This window comes from Cherax quadricarinatus, chromosome 8 (genome assembly GCF_038502225.1).
Source record: "Cherax quadricarinatus isolate ZL_2023a chromosome 8, ASM3850222v1, whole genome shotgun sequence".
Taxonomy (NCBI): domain Eukaryota; kingdom Metazoa; phylum Arthropoda; class Malacostraca; order Decapoda; family Parastacidae; genus Cherax; species Cherax quadricarinatus.
The window spans coordinates 33,435,979-33,452,456 of NC_091299.1; positions in this window are offsets into that span (position 1 = coordinate 33,435,979).

A 16,478-nucleotide genomic window follows, 5' to 3' on the forward strand; every position below is an offset into this window, starting at 1 on the left:
ACATGCTTGCATCATTAAAAAGTTGGGTGGACCCATTATATATAATAACAGACCTGCTTCACTAAAGAGTGTACAGTAAACCCTCCATATAACAGATTTTCGAAATGACAAATAAAATTTACTGGGTTAGTTGATTTAAACACAATGGACGAAGTTACTGATTACAGAACTGTCCATTATTGTTACAATCATGACCCAACAATCTCTTCTCTATCCACCACAGCTGCCATTACCAGCCACCCAACCCCCCAATTAGTCTGTTATACAGAGGGTTTACTGTAACTGTTAATACAGTCTAGCAGAAAAATGATTCAGGTGGCAAGACTCTACTAAAAAATAAATTTGATTTTCAAATTGGTCATACAGTGGAACCTCGGCTTACGAATTTAATCCGTTCCATGACCTTGTTCGTATCCTGATTTGTTTGTATGCTGAGTCAATTTTCCTCATTTAAATTAATTGAAATGCAAATACAGTGGACCCCCGACATTCGATAACTCTGACATTCAATGCATTTTAATGCAAAAATTTTGCCTCGACATTCGATGGAAAACCCGACATTCAGTACGATTCGTACGAGATGTGTCCATGTGTGGCCTGAACTGCCCCGTGTGTGCCAGTGTTTACAAGCCAGCCAGTGTGCGCGCATCTAAGGATACATTCGGTACATTTCATATTATCCATATTATCACTGTTTTTGGTGCTTGTTTCTGCAAAATAAGTCACCATGGGCCCCAAGAAAGCTTCTAGTGCCAACCCTGTGGTAAAAAGGGTGAGAATTAGTATAGAAATTAAGAAAGATTTTGAAGGGTTTGGGGCTAACCCTGAGAAGCCTATGCCAGTTGTGGACTCCATTGTGCCTACTTCAAAAATTAAGGAAATGTGTGCAAATGGGTTGAACTACAAACCTTTATGGATGAAAATCACCCTAACACAGCTATTGCAAGCCGTGCTGGTGACTATTACAATGACAATGTTATGGCCCACTTCAGACAAATCTTAAAGAAATGGCGACAGAGGTCCAGTGACTCTCAAGCTGGTCCTAGTGGCATTAAAAGAAGAAGAGAAGTAACCCCAGAAAAGGACTTGCTACCTCAAGTCCTAATGGAAGGGGATTCCCCTTCTAAACAGTAACAACTTCGACACTCTCCCCTCCTCCCATCCCATCAATCATCACCAGATCTTCATTAAAGGTAAGTGTCAATTATTCTATTGTTATTATTCTATTGTTATTGTTGTTATTGTAATTATTCTACTGCATTAAACTTAATATTTTATGTGGTAAAAAATTTTTTTCATACTTTTGGGTGTCTTGCACGGATTAATTTGATTTCCATTATTTCTTATGGGTAAAATTAATTCAACTTTCAATATTTTCGACATCTGATAGCTCTCAGGAACGGATTAGTATCAAATGTCGAGGGTCCACTGTAATCCGTTCCAGCCTCTCAAGAGGCATGACAAAATAATGCTAATATCAACTCTATGGCTTAGTTACCTATCACAATTCATCTAATGACATAATAAACAATATTAATAAATAGAAACAAGATATATACTCTAGAATGGATAAAATAGGCCATAATATGGCAAGTGATGGTGACACTGGCAGTGGCAGTAAGCATCTGCTATTTACTCTCCCACTCTAGTAGTATCTTACCAGTTCATAACCCCACACCTAGCTTGTGTTTATCTATGATTAGTGGTGAGGTTGTCACATATGTAACCACAGGTGTGGTCAAGACAGATGTACATATAGGTGAAGACATGATCACTGTGGCCACAGTGGTGGTGGTGATGGCAGCGGCCACAGTGGTGGTGGCGGTGGCGGCAGCGGCCACAGTGGTGGTGGTGGCGGCGGCCAGCTGCCTCACTCTATGCTGCTGCCTTCTTCACTTCTCTAGCTTTTTTCATAGTTTCTAATCACTTTTTGCTGATTGTATGCAAATACTGTCTCTTTGGGTGAGGCATTGTGTAAGAAATTTGTACAATATAAGACAAAATTATGCATCCTAAGGGTCTGCTGCTGTCACTCCTATTCCTTATAACCCTTGGTTGGCACTGAGATAGCCTTGGTCTAGCAGTACCTACAGCCACCCAGAGAGTTACCAATTTGTATTTTGAAGCATATGACACAAAAATATGAAAAAAAAAAAAAAAAATTATGAGAAATGTCTAAAAATGACAGCATATTAGTATTATTATTATTAATATGTACATATTATAATTATTATTATTATTAATTTCAGGAACTGGAGCACAGATCCAATTCCCTAGATCAAGAGCCCATCACCACGTACATACTACTACTACTAATAAGTTATTATAACAATAATAATAATAATAACAACAGTAAGGATAAACTTCAAAAGGCTGCCAGTAGTTGGCACCACCATCAGCAAAACATTGGTAACCACTACTAACACACTTTTTGCCTGTCTGGACTTAGTAGTCTATAAGTATTAGGTTAAGTCTGCCCGAAATGCCTCGGCATGATAGTGGCCTTCTTTGCTCCAATTATGTTATGATATGTAAATACACACTGTAACCTTTGCAAATAAATAAATACCTTATTTATTTAACCCTTTCAGGGTCCAAGGCCCAAATCTGGAGTCACGCACCAGTGTCCAAGAATTTTCAAAAAAAAAATTTGTTATTTTTTCTTATGAAATCGTAGAGAATCTTTTTGTGAAGGTAATAAAACAAAAAGTACGAAATTTGGTGGAAAATTGACGAAATTATGCTCTCGCGAATTTTGATGTGTCAGCGATATTTACGAATCGGCGATTTTGCCGACTTTGACTCCCATTTTAGGCCAATTACATTATTCCAATCAACCAAATTCTTAGCTATTTCACTAGTATTACTTCTATTCTATCGATTGAGCACAAGAAATCGCCAAGTCAACTGTTTCAACTACAAAATAAAGTGATCGGAAATTGTTAATTTGGCCAATTTAACACAAAGTTCAAAATATTCCAATTTCAAAATAGGGTCCAGAATGAACAATGTAGGCATTCCTGGCACTAAACTACCATTTCCTCTGTTCATTAGTTATGTTTTGAGGCTTTACAAATAAATTCCATTTTGATTTTTTATTCACATAATGAATTTTTATTCACACCAAAAAATAGAAGATTTACTGTTATGCAATACTGTAATAATTGTATAAATATCATCACCATATTTGTGAATGTATATTAGACCCACCAGCTGGCGTGTATTAGAATTGTGAGGTCGTTTGTTTACTCTTGAATATCGGCAAAAATTTAACATTTCTGCTACTTTGAGCTCAGTTTCAAGCCATTTCCAGTGCTAAAACCAATCAAAATCATCTCTATTTCTGTAATATGTCTTCCATTCTATCAAATGAGACCAAGAAATCGCAAATACAACTATAAAAAACATACGAAAAAACACTGCAAAGTTGCTGTTTTAATTGAAAAATCATGATTTCATTTTTTTTCTCTCATTATACACAGTGTGCTGCAGGATCTGTTTTATGTGGTGCACACATACCACATAGATGTATTCTCTCATATCTAGGCCCAAATGTACCACTCACAGTTTATCAGAGTGAGCTGAGCTCATGGCGTAGATCTACGGTTTGGACCCTGAACATAAAGCCGTAGATCTACGGGACGGACCCTGAAAGGGTTAAGGAACCTCCCTTGAGGGGGAAGTTTGCATCCTGAAATTTCCTTTGTATCCAGAAGCAAAAAATTGACCGAACGACGGTTCGTATCTTGAAAAATTCACATGGTGGGGCGTTCGTAAGCTGAGGTTCCACTGTATTTCTACAACAGTAGGGAAATTCTATATCTTATAGTTACCCACAAGACACTAATCTGGGAACCACAAAATTAAGGAGCTATAAAGTCAGAGAGAAGGGCAAGTATACGAGGAAGGTTATCTTCATGGAGAACAGTTACTAGCTAGCTGACCAGCCAGCTGGCTGCCACAACCATCACTATCAGATTCAGTTATGCATTGGAATTTAAAGAAGTGATTTACCTGAAGTACTGGTAAACTAACACATGAACATGTTTGCAGACCAAACCAAAATTTAAATAGAAAATCAAATTTGATGGGGAAACTTAAAAAAAAAAAGTTAAATAAACCAAGCATACAGTGATATTATTATTATTATTATTATTATGACAAACAGGAAGTATCACACCCAAGGGGGTCATACAACAAATTAAGCAATGGGAGGCAATCTGATTCAATCTGTGGACAAGGGAGGGTTGAGGCCCAATTCACTGGATCAAGAGCCTTTCACAAGCAACAAGGAACCTTCCTTGAGAAGCATGGAGTGATAAATGGATGATGGGGATCAATCGATAAAAATGGCCACAACCCCTGAAATAAGTCAATTTAGAGTCATTAACCCTTTGAGGGTCAAGACCCCTGCTTACAAACTTGCCCATAGGGTTGAAGAAATTAAAAAAAAAAAAATCTTATGAAATGATAGAGAACCTTTATCTGGAGGTAATGAAACCAAAAGCACAAAATCTGATGGAAAACTTATGGAATTACGCTCTCACGAAGTTAGCAGTCTCAGCAATATTTACACATTGATGATTTTGCCCACTCTAAGCCATATTTTGGGCCAATTCCTTTGTTCCATTCTACCAAACTCATAGCTATTTTGCTAGATCTCCTTTTATTCTATTGAGTACAAGAAACTGCCCATTTACCTATTTCAACTACCCAAAAAAAGTGATGAGAAATTATTAATTTAGCCAATTTCACACAAAATTAAAGGCCAACTACCCAAAAAAGTGATAAAAAATTACTAATTTGGCCAATTTCACACAAAATTCAAGAAAGGCCAATTTCAAAATAGGGTCCAGAATAAATAATGCAGATATTCCTGGCACTAGAATAACATTTTCTCTGTTCATTAGTCACATCTCCAGGCTCCTCTTATATTACTCTTGCTTTCATTTTTAATTTTTATTCACACAAAAAATAGAAGATTTACTGTTATTCAGACTAATGCATAATGGTAATAATTGTATAAATAATGTCAGTGCATTCATGAATGCATAATAGACTGACAAGTTGATATGTATTGGACACATGATGTGATTTGTTTACTCTTGAACATTGGGAAAAATCGTACATTTCTGCTACTCTGAGCTCAATTTCAAGCTACTTTTAGTCTGTAAACCATTCAAAATCATCTCTATTTCTGTAGTATATCTTCCAATCTATCAGACGAAACCATGAAACCGAGAATACAACCATAAAAACCACATGAAAATACACCACAAAGTCGCTGTTTTACACCAAAAACAAGGTTGCAGTTTTTTCTCATTATGCACAGTGTGCTGCAGGATCATTTTTTACACTGCGCACACTGACTATGCAGACCCATTCTCTCATATGTAGGCCTACCAGCTTTCTCCCGCAAGACTGGAAGCCACTAAAATTTTGGCATACTATTACGGGACCGATACTGGCAGTATTATGGGACTGATACGGGACCGACCCTGAAAGGGTTAAAGTGCAGGCATTGGACCTCCCACCTCCAGGACTCAAGTCCAGCTAACTATACAGGAAGGCCCCACTTATACGGCGGGTTAGGTTCCAGGCTACCGCCGTAAAGCGGAAATCGCCGTAAAGTGGAACACCCTTTTTTTCCACTTATAAATGCATACAAACACTAGATAACAAGTTTACACTAACATATATTAAGTTAGCAATAGAACCAGGCATCAAAAAACAATAAAAAGGTACAATACACACATAGTGCACTCATTACTTACCTTAAAATATTTATAGTCTTAATCTAGGGTGAGACAAGTAGTATTTATTGTAAGAAATCAAGTGTGGTATGTATTGTAATAGCCTCACCAGGCCACCCCACCCACACATACTATTCTATGATATTTAAGCATCCCAGAGCGATAAAATGTATATACAGTTCACTCATTACTTACCTTAAAATATTTGTAGTCTTAATGTAGGGTCAGGAGTAAGTAAATGAGATAAAACGAATAAATGAGAGAGAGAAAGAATGAATACATGAGAGGGGGCAGGCGCAGTTATGTAAACAAACCAGGCGAAGGTAAGTTTTGTAAACAAACGAAGTGTACACGTCTGGTTTGTGTACAAGTTACATTGTGTACAGGTTGTCTCTACATTGATACGGTAGAATTAATAAAGAAGAACACTCCCATTCTCATGTAACATCATTTTGAGAAGAAATGAAGCTCTGAGTGAAGGCAATGGAAATAAGTCACACTGACTTTTTTGGGTTATCCTAGGTTCTCTACACGTATGTTGTTATGTATGATAATCTATGTAACTGTATTTGTGTATACCTGAATAAACTTACTTACATACATACGAAAGGAATAATTTTCTACAGTTACCCCCAGTAACACATTTACTCTTATGTTAGATTAGAGAAAATGTTATTCTTGGCGTCACTTGTACAAGTTATGTGGCTCCCACATCTTATATTTATGTTTATTTATTCTATTGTGGGGTGTATTTATCTTATTTATATGTTATGCATCGTGTTTATTATATAATTTTGAAAAAAATATCATGGATGGATTAATGAAAATGTGTATATTACCGTAATATACGACATTTAATGAGACTCCGTGACTATTGTTATTATGGCGTCACTTGTGGAAGTCGTCTGCTACCAGAGATCACATTTATGTTTATTTATTCTACTGTGGGGTGTATTTATCTTATTTATATGTTATGTATAGTGTTTATTATATAATTTTGAAAAAAATATCATGGCTGGATTAATGAAAATGTGTATATTAACGTAATATACGACATTTAATGAGACTCAGTATTGTTATTATCACCACTTGTGGAAGTCGTCTGCTACACAGCTCACATTTATGTTTATTTATTCTACTGTGGGGTGTATTTACCTTATTTATATGTTATGCATCGTGTTTATTATATAATTTTGAAAAAAATATCATGGATGGATTAATGAAAATGTGTATATTAACGTAATATACGACATTTAAATGACTTGATGTATGTAAGTTTATTTAGGTACAGGTATACATAAGTATAATTATCAGAGTATATATAAAATATGAAATAACTTTTAAAAACATTTGAAATTTTGGAGTTTCCAGACAAAATGGAGAGACTTAGTGCTTACTGAGCTCATGGAGAATGTAAACAAACAGGGTGGGGCACGGTGACCGTATTAGAAAGTCAGGTGGGGGGAGCCGTATAGTGAGTTTTGGTCATAATTTGAAATGTCCGTATTAGCGGAACGCCGTAAAGTGAAACGCCGTAAAGCGGGGCCTTCCTGTACTTATGTATACCTTACCTAAGTAAACTTACACACTGTGCTGGTGTGCAGGTACAGTGGACCCCCGCATAACGATGGCATCACATAGCGATTTTTCCGCATACCGATTACTTTTATCGCAAAATTTTTGCCGCGCATACCGATTAAAAACCCGCTCACCGATTTTCGTCCGAGACGCGTCCAATGTGCCCTCAGCCAGCCTCACATGTGCCGCCCGTCCCATTGTTTACCAGCCAGCCTCCGCGGTAACATCCAAGCATACACTCGGAATATTTCGTATTATTACAGTATTTTCGGTGCTGTTTCTGGAAAATAAGTGACCATGGGCCCCAAGAAAGCTTCTAGTGCCAACCCTACACCTCAAAGGGTAAGAATTACTATAGAAATGAAGAAAGAGATAATTGATAAGTATGAAAGTGGAGTGCGTATAGCCGACCTAGTCAAGCTGTACAAGAAACCCCAATCAACCATCGCTACTATTGTGGGCACCAGAAAGACAATCAAGGAAGCTGTTCTTGCCAAAGGTTCAACTGTGTTTTCGAAACAAAGATCGCAAGTGATGGAAGATGTTGAGAGACTCTTATTGGTGTGGATAAATGAAAAACAGCTAGCAGGAGATAGCATCTCTCAAGCGATCATATGTGAAAAGGCTAGGAAGTTGCATGAGGATTTAATTAAAAAAATGCCTGCAACTAGTGATGATGTGAGTGAATTTAAGGCCAGCAAAGGTTGGTTTGAGAGATTTAAGAAGCGTAGTGGCATCCATAGTGTGATAAGGCATGGTGAGGCTGCCAGTTCGGACCACAAAGCGGCTGAAAAATATGTGCAGGAATTCAAGGAGTACATAGAAACTGAAGGACTGAAACCTGAACAAGTGTTTAATTGTGATGAAACAGGCCTGTTCTGGAAGAAAATGCCAAGCAGGACCTACATTACTCAGGAGGAAAAGGCACTCCCAGGACATAAGCCTATGAAAGACAGGCTTACTTTGTTGATGTGTGCCAATGCTACTGGTGATTGCAAAGTGAAGCCTTTATTAGTGTATCACTCTGAAACTCCCAGAGCGTTCAGGCAAAAGAATGTCCTCAAGGATAATTTGTGTGTGCTGTGGAGGGCAAACAGTAAGGCATGGGTCACTAGGGAATTTTTCTATAACTGGTTACACCATGCATTTGCCCCCAATGTGAAAAATTACCTAACTGAAAAGAAATTAGAACTTAAGTGCCTCCTGGTGTTAGACAATGCCCCTGGTCATCCTACAGACGTGGCAGAGCGACTTTATGGGGACATGAGCTTCATTAAGGTGAAGTTTTTGCCTCCTAATACCACTCCTCTCCTGCAGCCCATGGACCAGCAGGTTATTTCCAACTTCAAGAAACTGTACACAAAAGCTCTGTTTGAAAGGTGCTTTGTAATGACCTCAGAAACTCAACTGACTCTAAGAGAGTTTTGGAGAGATCACTTTAATATCCTCAATTGTGTAAACCTTATAGGTAAGGCTTGGGAGGAAGTGACTAAGAGGACCTTGAACTCTGCTTGGAAGAAACTGTGGCCAGAATGTGTAGACAAAAGGGATTTTGAAGGGTTTGAGGCTAACCCTGAGAATCCTGTGCCAGTTGAGGAATCCATTGTGGCATTGGGAAAGTCCTTGGGGTTGGAGGTTAGTGGGGAGGATGTGGAAGAGTTGGTGGAGGAGGACAATGAAGAACTAACCACTGATGAGCTGATAGATCAACTTCAAGAGCAAGAGGCCAGACCTGGGGAAACTGGTTCAGAGGAGGGGAGAGAGAAATTGAAGAAGTTGCCTACTACAAAGATAAAGGAAATCTGTGCAAAGTGGCTTGAAGTGCAAACCTTCATGGATGAAAATCACCCTCACACAGCTATTGCAAGCCGTGCTGGTGATTATTACACTGACAATGTTGTGAAACACTTTAGGCAAGTCATAAAGGAACGAGAGGTACAGGCCACTATGGATAGATATCTTGTGCGAAAGAAGTCCAGTGACTCTGAAGCTGGTCCTAGTGGCATTAAAAAAAGAAGGGAAGTAACCCCAGAAAAGGACTTACTACCTCAAGTCCTAATGGAAGGGGATTCCCCTTCTAAACAGTAAGAAGATAATGCTCTCCCCTCCTCCCATTCCATCAATCATCACCAGATCTTCAATAAAAGTAAGTGTCATGTAATTGTGCATGCCTTTTTCAGTTTGTGTGTATTAAAATTAACATTTCATGTGGTAAAAAAAATTTTTTTTCATACTTTTGGGCGTCTTGCACGGATTAATTTTATTTCCATTATTTCTTATGGGGAAAATTCATTCACATAACGATTATTTCGCATAACAATTATCCCTCTTGCACGGATTAAAATCGTTAACCGGGGGTCCACTGTACACGTTAAAATAACTAAGAGTGCCTCACTAGTCTTGACACCATAATAATAATAATAATAATAATAATAATTGCTCTGGGGTGCTTTAACTGTTGCATGTTACGTAAATGAAGACATTATCATTAATAAATATGTATATTTATTCTGACAAATTACATGGTTATACAAAAGAATACAATTGTTGGGTGTACATGCCAAAAGCCCCTTTATACACAGAGAATTTTGGGCAAACTTGACCCTCTGACTGCTTCAGTCGTATATAAACATCTTACGAGCCAATGTGTTTGATGTATATATACATGTACTCAAAAATTCTAGCGGCTTCAAATCAAGCGGGAGAAAGCTGGTAGGCCCACACGAGAGAATGGGTCTGTGTGGTCAGTATGCGCAGTATAAAAAAAATCCTGCTGCAAGCAGTGCATAATGAGAAAAAAAAAAACTCCGACTGTGTTTTTTGATTAAAACACTGACTCTGAGGTGTATTTTCGTATAGTTTTTATTGTTATATTCTCGTTTTTGTAGTCACAATTGATAGAATGGAAAACATATTATAGAAATGGAGGTGATTTTGATTGGCTTTACTCTCATATATGGCAAGCCCAAGCCAGGTACTGGAAATAAGTCACTTTGTCTGACTTTTCTGGGTTATCCCAGGTTCTCTATCCATACACTGCTATGTATGATAATCTATGTAACTGTATTTGTGTATACCTGAATAAACTTATTTACTTCTAGTCTGTCAACTGAGTACAAGAAACCGCCCATTCACTTATTTCAACTACCCAATAAAGTGGTCAGAAATTGGCAATTTGGCAGATTTCACACAAATTTCAACAGATGCCAATTTCAAAATAGGATCCAGAATAAACAATGCAGACATTCCTGGCACTAAAATAACATTTTCTCTGTTCATTAGTCACGGCTACAGGCCCCTCTTATATTACTCTTGCTTACCATTTGGAATTTTTATTCACAAAAAAATAGAAGATTTACTGTTATGCACACTACTGCATTATTGTAATAATTGTATAAATAATGTCAATCCATTCTTGACTCTGTATTGGAATTTAGACTGGCAGGCAGACAGGTATTGGACGGTGACGTCATTTGTTTACTCTTGAGCTTCGCTAAAGAATAGAACATTTTCGCTACTGTGAGCGCAATTTCAAGGTACTTTTCGTCATGAAAGCAATCAAAATCATATCTATTTCTGTAATATATCTTTCATTCTATCAAATGAGACCGAAAAAATGAGAATATAACCATAACAACCATACAAAAATATACTGCTAAGTGGCCGCTAATGGCTGAGAAGTGAACTCCGCTATTTATGGTCTTTCTTTCATTTTTGGTGTACGTAAAGAAGTATCTTTCCATCACACATTGCCCAAGTTTGAATAAGATAACCCAAAAAACAACTGAGAAAATAATAATAATAATAATAATAATAATAATAATAATAATATCTTTATTTACTACACGTATATGTACAAGGTATACAGGCCTAGCTGACATCAGTGACATACTACTGTATAGAAAGGCACTTGTTATGCTGAGTATTTCAAGAAAATTAGGTCAGTGTCCCAGGATAACACCCACACCAGTTGACTAACACCCAGGTACCCATTTACTGATGGGTAAACATAGACAACAGGTGTAAAGAAACACGCCTAATGTTTCTACCCTGGCTAGGAATCGAATATTTACCAAAAATCATATATGGCTAACCCAAGCCAGGTACTAAAAATAAGCCACGTTGACTTTTTTGGGGTTATCCTAGGTTCTCTACACATATGCTGCTATGTTTGATAATCTATAGAGAGAAAATAACTTTTTTGTTTCATGTTTATGGTGGAGTACGAGTGTATATCATAGTTAGCCCTGTGCTATACTCCGTTTTCTCTAATATAAGCCACCAAGACAAGGATAGGAGAATGGTATTTGTTTACCACATCCTCTTCATAACTCTGTCGAACTGCTCGGTGTTATGCCAAATATTATTCATTCTGGAGTATTTAACATGTTTTATGTTATTTATATTGTTTCTTATGTCATATTTGATCAATTGTGATAGGCAAGTAAGCTGTAGTGTTGATATTAGCGTAATAATAAAGCATATTCTCCTGCATCATGAGTCTGAGCTCATAGCAACCGATAGTGGCTTCAAAGCCACCTTATCTTTAATGGATAATGTACTGTGTAGGTGCTTTACATAATGAGAAGCATTTCTTTTATTCATTGGAATCATGGCTAGGGCTAAAAGTAAGCAGGTTAAAACAATAAATGGAGAAAAAGAAATTGGAATGACTTATGCAGCAAGTAGCACCACCAAACAGTACCAGCAGGTTGGTGTGGTGACCCTGGAAATTTGAAATTATGCTAGCCAAAATTAGTGCCGAATAACTGGCAGACCTGTACACTATTAAATTAGTTAATAAAGATTACAGTATTACAATATAACAATTTAAAACAATTTACAATATGATGTACGTATTACAGTTTAGTACTACAGTGGACCCTCGGTTAATGATGGGATCGGATAGCAATAAAATCGTAGCAATGCGTTTCAGGGTAAAAATATTGGCTCGGCTAATGATAAAAACTCGGTTAAGCACATTCGTCCTGAACATGTCCACGTGGCCTCAGCTGCCAGAGGTCGCCCTGAGCTTCGTGTGTCTTCGCCCAGAGCCAGTGTGCTATTGTTTACAAGCGAGTGAGGACGATTCCACGCGTACATGCAATACATTTTGTATTATTCCATTGTTTTTAGTGCTTGTAACTGCTAAATAAGCCCCCATGGGTCCAACGAAAGCTTAAGCGCCAGCCCTGTGGTAAATAGGGTGAGAAATACTATTGAATTCAAGAAGGAGATCATCGCAAAATATGAAAGTGGAGTGCGTGCCTCCGAGCTGGCCAGGTTGTATAACAAACCCCAATCAACCATCGCTAATATCTTGGTCAATAAAAAGCAAATCAAGGAAGTTGTTGTAGCGAAAGGTGCAAATGTGCTTAGAAAACAGAGATCGGAAATACAGTGGTCCCTCGTTTACTGTCATTAATCCGTTCCTGGAAGTGCAGCGATTATCGAAATAGACAATTTTCGAATCAATTTTCCCCATAAGAAATAATGTAAGTACAATTAATCTGTTCCTGACACCCAGATGTATTAAAACAAAATTTTTTTTACATTAAATATAGATGTAGTACATAAACAATACAATAGGACATGATGAATGAAACATTAACAGCATAACACTTACCTTCATTGGTGACTCTTCTTAGTGTATGGAAGACTGGAGGAGGAGAGAGATTGGATTAGTTACTGTTTGGAAGGGAAATTCCCTTCCATCAACACCTAAGGTACCAAGTCCTTCTCTGGGGTTACATACTTCTCTGTTTCTTAATGCCACTAGGACCAGCTTGAGAGTCAATGGAGTCCGGTCTCGCAAAACAAAGTGTCCAGAGAGCTCTGTTTCTGGCGTCTCTTTAAAACTTCCCTGAAATGGGACACGACTCTGTCACTATACAAGTTGCCGATATGGCTTGCAACATCCTTCTCAGGGTGATGTTTCTCCATAAATCTTTCCATCCTACCCCACATTTCAAAAATCTCCTGAATTTCTGAAGAAGGCACCTTCTTCCATCTCTCTTCCTCCTCCTCTGCAGCAAGATTCTCAGCTGCGATCTATTGCTGTTCCTGCTGAAGCTCTTGCAGCTCCTCAGTGGTTAGCTCTTCGTTGTGGTCCTCCACCGACTCTTCCACATCCTCCAAACTCACATCCAACCCCATGGAACTCCCCAGTGCCACAATAGAGTTCACAACTGACATAGGCTCACCAGGGTCAGCCACAAACCCTTCAGAATCCCTCTTGTGGACACAACCTGGTCACAATTTTCTCCAAGCAACAACAGCTTCCTTGATTTCCTTTCTCTTTGCCACGATGGGAGATATGGTTGTATAGGGTTTGTTATACATCCTGGCCAGTTCGGCCACACGTATGCCACTTTCATATTGTTCAATGATGTTTTTCTTAAATTCAATCGTATTTCTCACCTTTACCAAAGACTTGGCACTAGGAGCTTTCTTTGGAGCCATGGTAGCTTATTTAGCACTTGCAAGCACTATCATGAATGGAATATTATGAAATATTTCGTACGAACAAGTGAGGGGGACCGTCGCTCACTGGTGTACTCACGGCTCAGAGCCGTGAGTACACGTCCAGGACGAACGACGATTAGCGAGTCAACCGACCATTTGCAAAGCAATGTTTGGACGAAAATAACCCGACGATTTCTGAAAAGGATGATTATCGAGCCTGACGATTATCGAGGGACCACTGTGCTTGAAGATGTGGAGAGACTGTTGTTGGTGTGAGTCAACAAGAAACAATTATCAGGAGATAGCATTTCACAGTCAATAATATGTGAAAAGGCAAGGCAGTTGTATGCGAATCTCATTAAGAAAATGCCTCAAACTAGTGCTGATACTGATTAATTTAAGGCCAGCAAAGGCTGGTTTGAAAGATTTAAGAATCGTAGTGGCATACACAGTGTGATAAGGCATGGTGAGGCTGCCAGTTCTGACAAAAAAAGCAGCTAAAAAATATGTGCAGGAATTTAAGGGGTGTATAGTGGCTGAAAAATTAAAACCCAAACAAGTGTTCAATTGTGACAAAACAGGCTTGTTTTGGAAGAAAATGTCAAACAGGACCTACATTACTCAGGAGGAAAATGACATGGTACCTAAAGTCCTTATGGAAGGGGATTCCCCCTCCAAACAATAATACACCTCCATCGTCTCCCCTCCTCCCGTCTCTTCACTAATCACTAAGTCTTCAATAAAGGTAAGTGTCATTTTAGTAATGTTTTACTGTGCATATCTCATTGTTTTCTGTGTAGGAAAATGTATATTTCATGTGAAAAAAAAAAATTTCTTTTTAATACTTTTGGGTGTCTGGAACGGATTGGATTAATTGCATTTCCATTATTTCTTATGGGGAAAATTAATTTGGATAGCGATAAATTCAGTTAAGGACAAGCTCTCTGGAATGGATTAATATCGTTAGCCAAGGGTCCACTGTATTTAAAACAATGAAATTTGGTATTACAATGGAACAATTTACATTACGATGTACTGTATTACAATCTACTACTATTTAAAACAGTGAAAAAATAGACATCTTAATTTTGTAGTAGGTGGATGAGCATTCATCAGCACAATATGAGTAGCTTTTGAGAAACTGGAAGTGATTCGGTATGGTTTGTCTGGTTAAGTTTAGGTGATGAGGTGATTTCTTATTAGGGCCTCAAACTGATTTGCAGATAGGGGTCCTTTAGTGTGTTCTGGCAATGAATTCCAGATTTTCGGGCTTTTTATGTGCATAGCATTTTTGCATAGAGAGATGAACACAAGGGATATCAAAGAGTGATCCGTGTCTCATATTATGGTTGTGTGTTCTGTTATAGTTATCAAGGAGGAGTTTGAGAGAAGGGTTTACATTAGAGTACAGTGTTCTGTGTATGTAGTAGGCACAATAATAAGTGTGGATGTTTTGTATATTTGGTAAGTTAAGACTTGAAAAGAGGTGGTGTGTGTTGTCAAATGCAGGAGTTAGTAATCAATCACACTGCAGCTTTTTGCTGGGTTATTAAAGGCTTAAGGTGATTTGCTGTGGTTGAGCCCCATGCACAAATACCATAGGTGAGGTATGGGTAAATGAGAGTGGGGTACGAAGCTATAAGAGCTGACTGGGGTACATCCATCTATATATTTTCAAAATTATATAAGAAACACGTTACATAGCATATAAACATAATACATACACCCACAGCAGAACAAATTTACATAAATGTAACATGTGGTAGCTGGGCAGCTTGTAAGAATGATGGCAAGATTTGCATTTTCTCTAGTTCAACACCAGAGGAAATATGTACACAAATAGTATTAATGGGGGTAACTGTAGAAAATTATTCCTTTTGTATGCCTTCACTCAGAGCATCATTTGCACTAAAAATGGTGAGTTACATGAGAATGGGAGTGTTGCTGTTATTCATTCTACTGCATCAATGTTAAGACATCTTGTACACAATGTAAGGTGTTTGTATTGTGGTAAAAGCTTTATAAACCCATGCCAAAATGAATGTGTACAAACAATAAGCAGACAGGTATCAATACGCATTCGTCTGTTTGTTTATAATCTCTGCATCTCTCTCATTTATGATGGCATCTATTAGCAGTTGTTAGAAATGATTAAACTCAGTGCACAAAGTACACCAATATTAACTCTTTCATCGTCGGTCCCGTAATACTACAGCTTGCAAGCCAGTGTCAGTCCTGTAATAGTACGCCAAAATTCTAGCAGCTTCAAATCTTGCGGGAGAAAGCTGATAGGCCTACATATGAGAGAATGGCTCTGAATGGTCAGTGTGTGCAGTATAAAAAAAATCCTGCAACATACAGTGCATGAGAAAAAAAACTCCGACCATGTTTTTCGCTTAAAACAGTGACTTTACAGTGTATTTTCGTATAGTATTTATGAAGGATGGGTGTTAATGTTGCAGTTTAAAAACTGTAGTGTAAAGCACCCTTCTGGCAAGACAGTGATGGAGTGAATGATGGTAAAAGTTTTTCTTTTTCGGGCCACCCTGCCTTGGTGGGAATCGGCCAGTGTGTTAATAAAATAAAATAAAAAAATATTTATGATTATATTCTTGGTCTTATTTGACAGACTGAAAGATATATTACAGAACTAGAGATTATTTTGAATAGCTTACAGGCCAA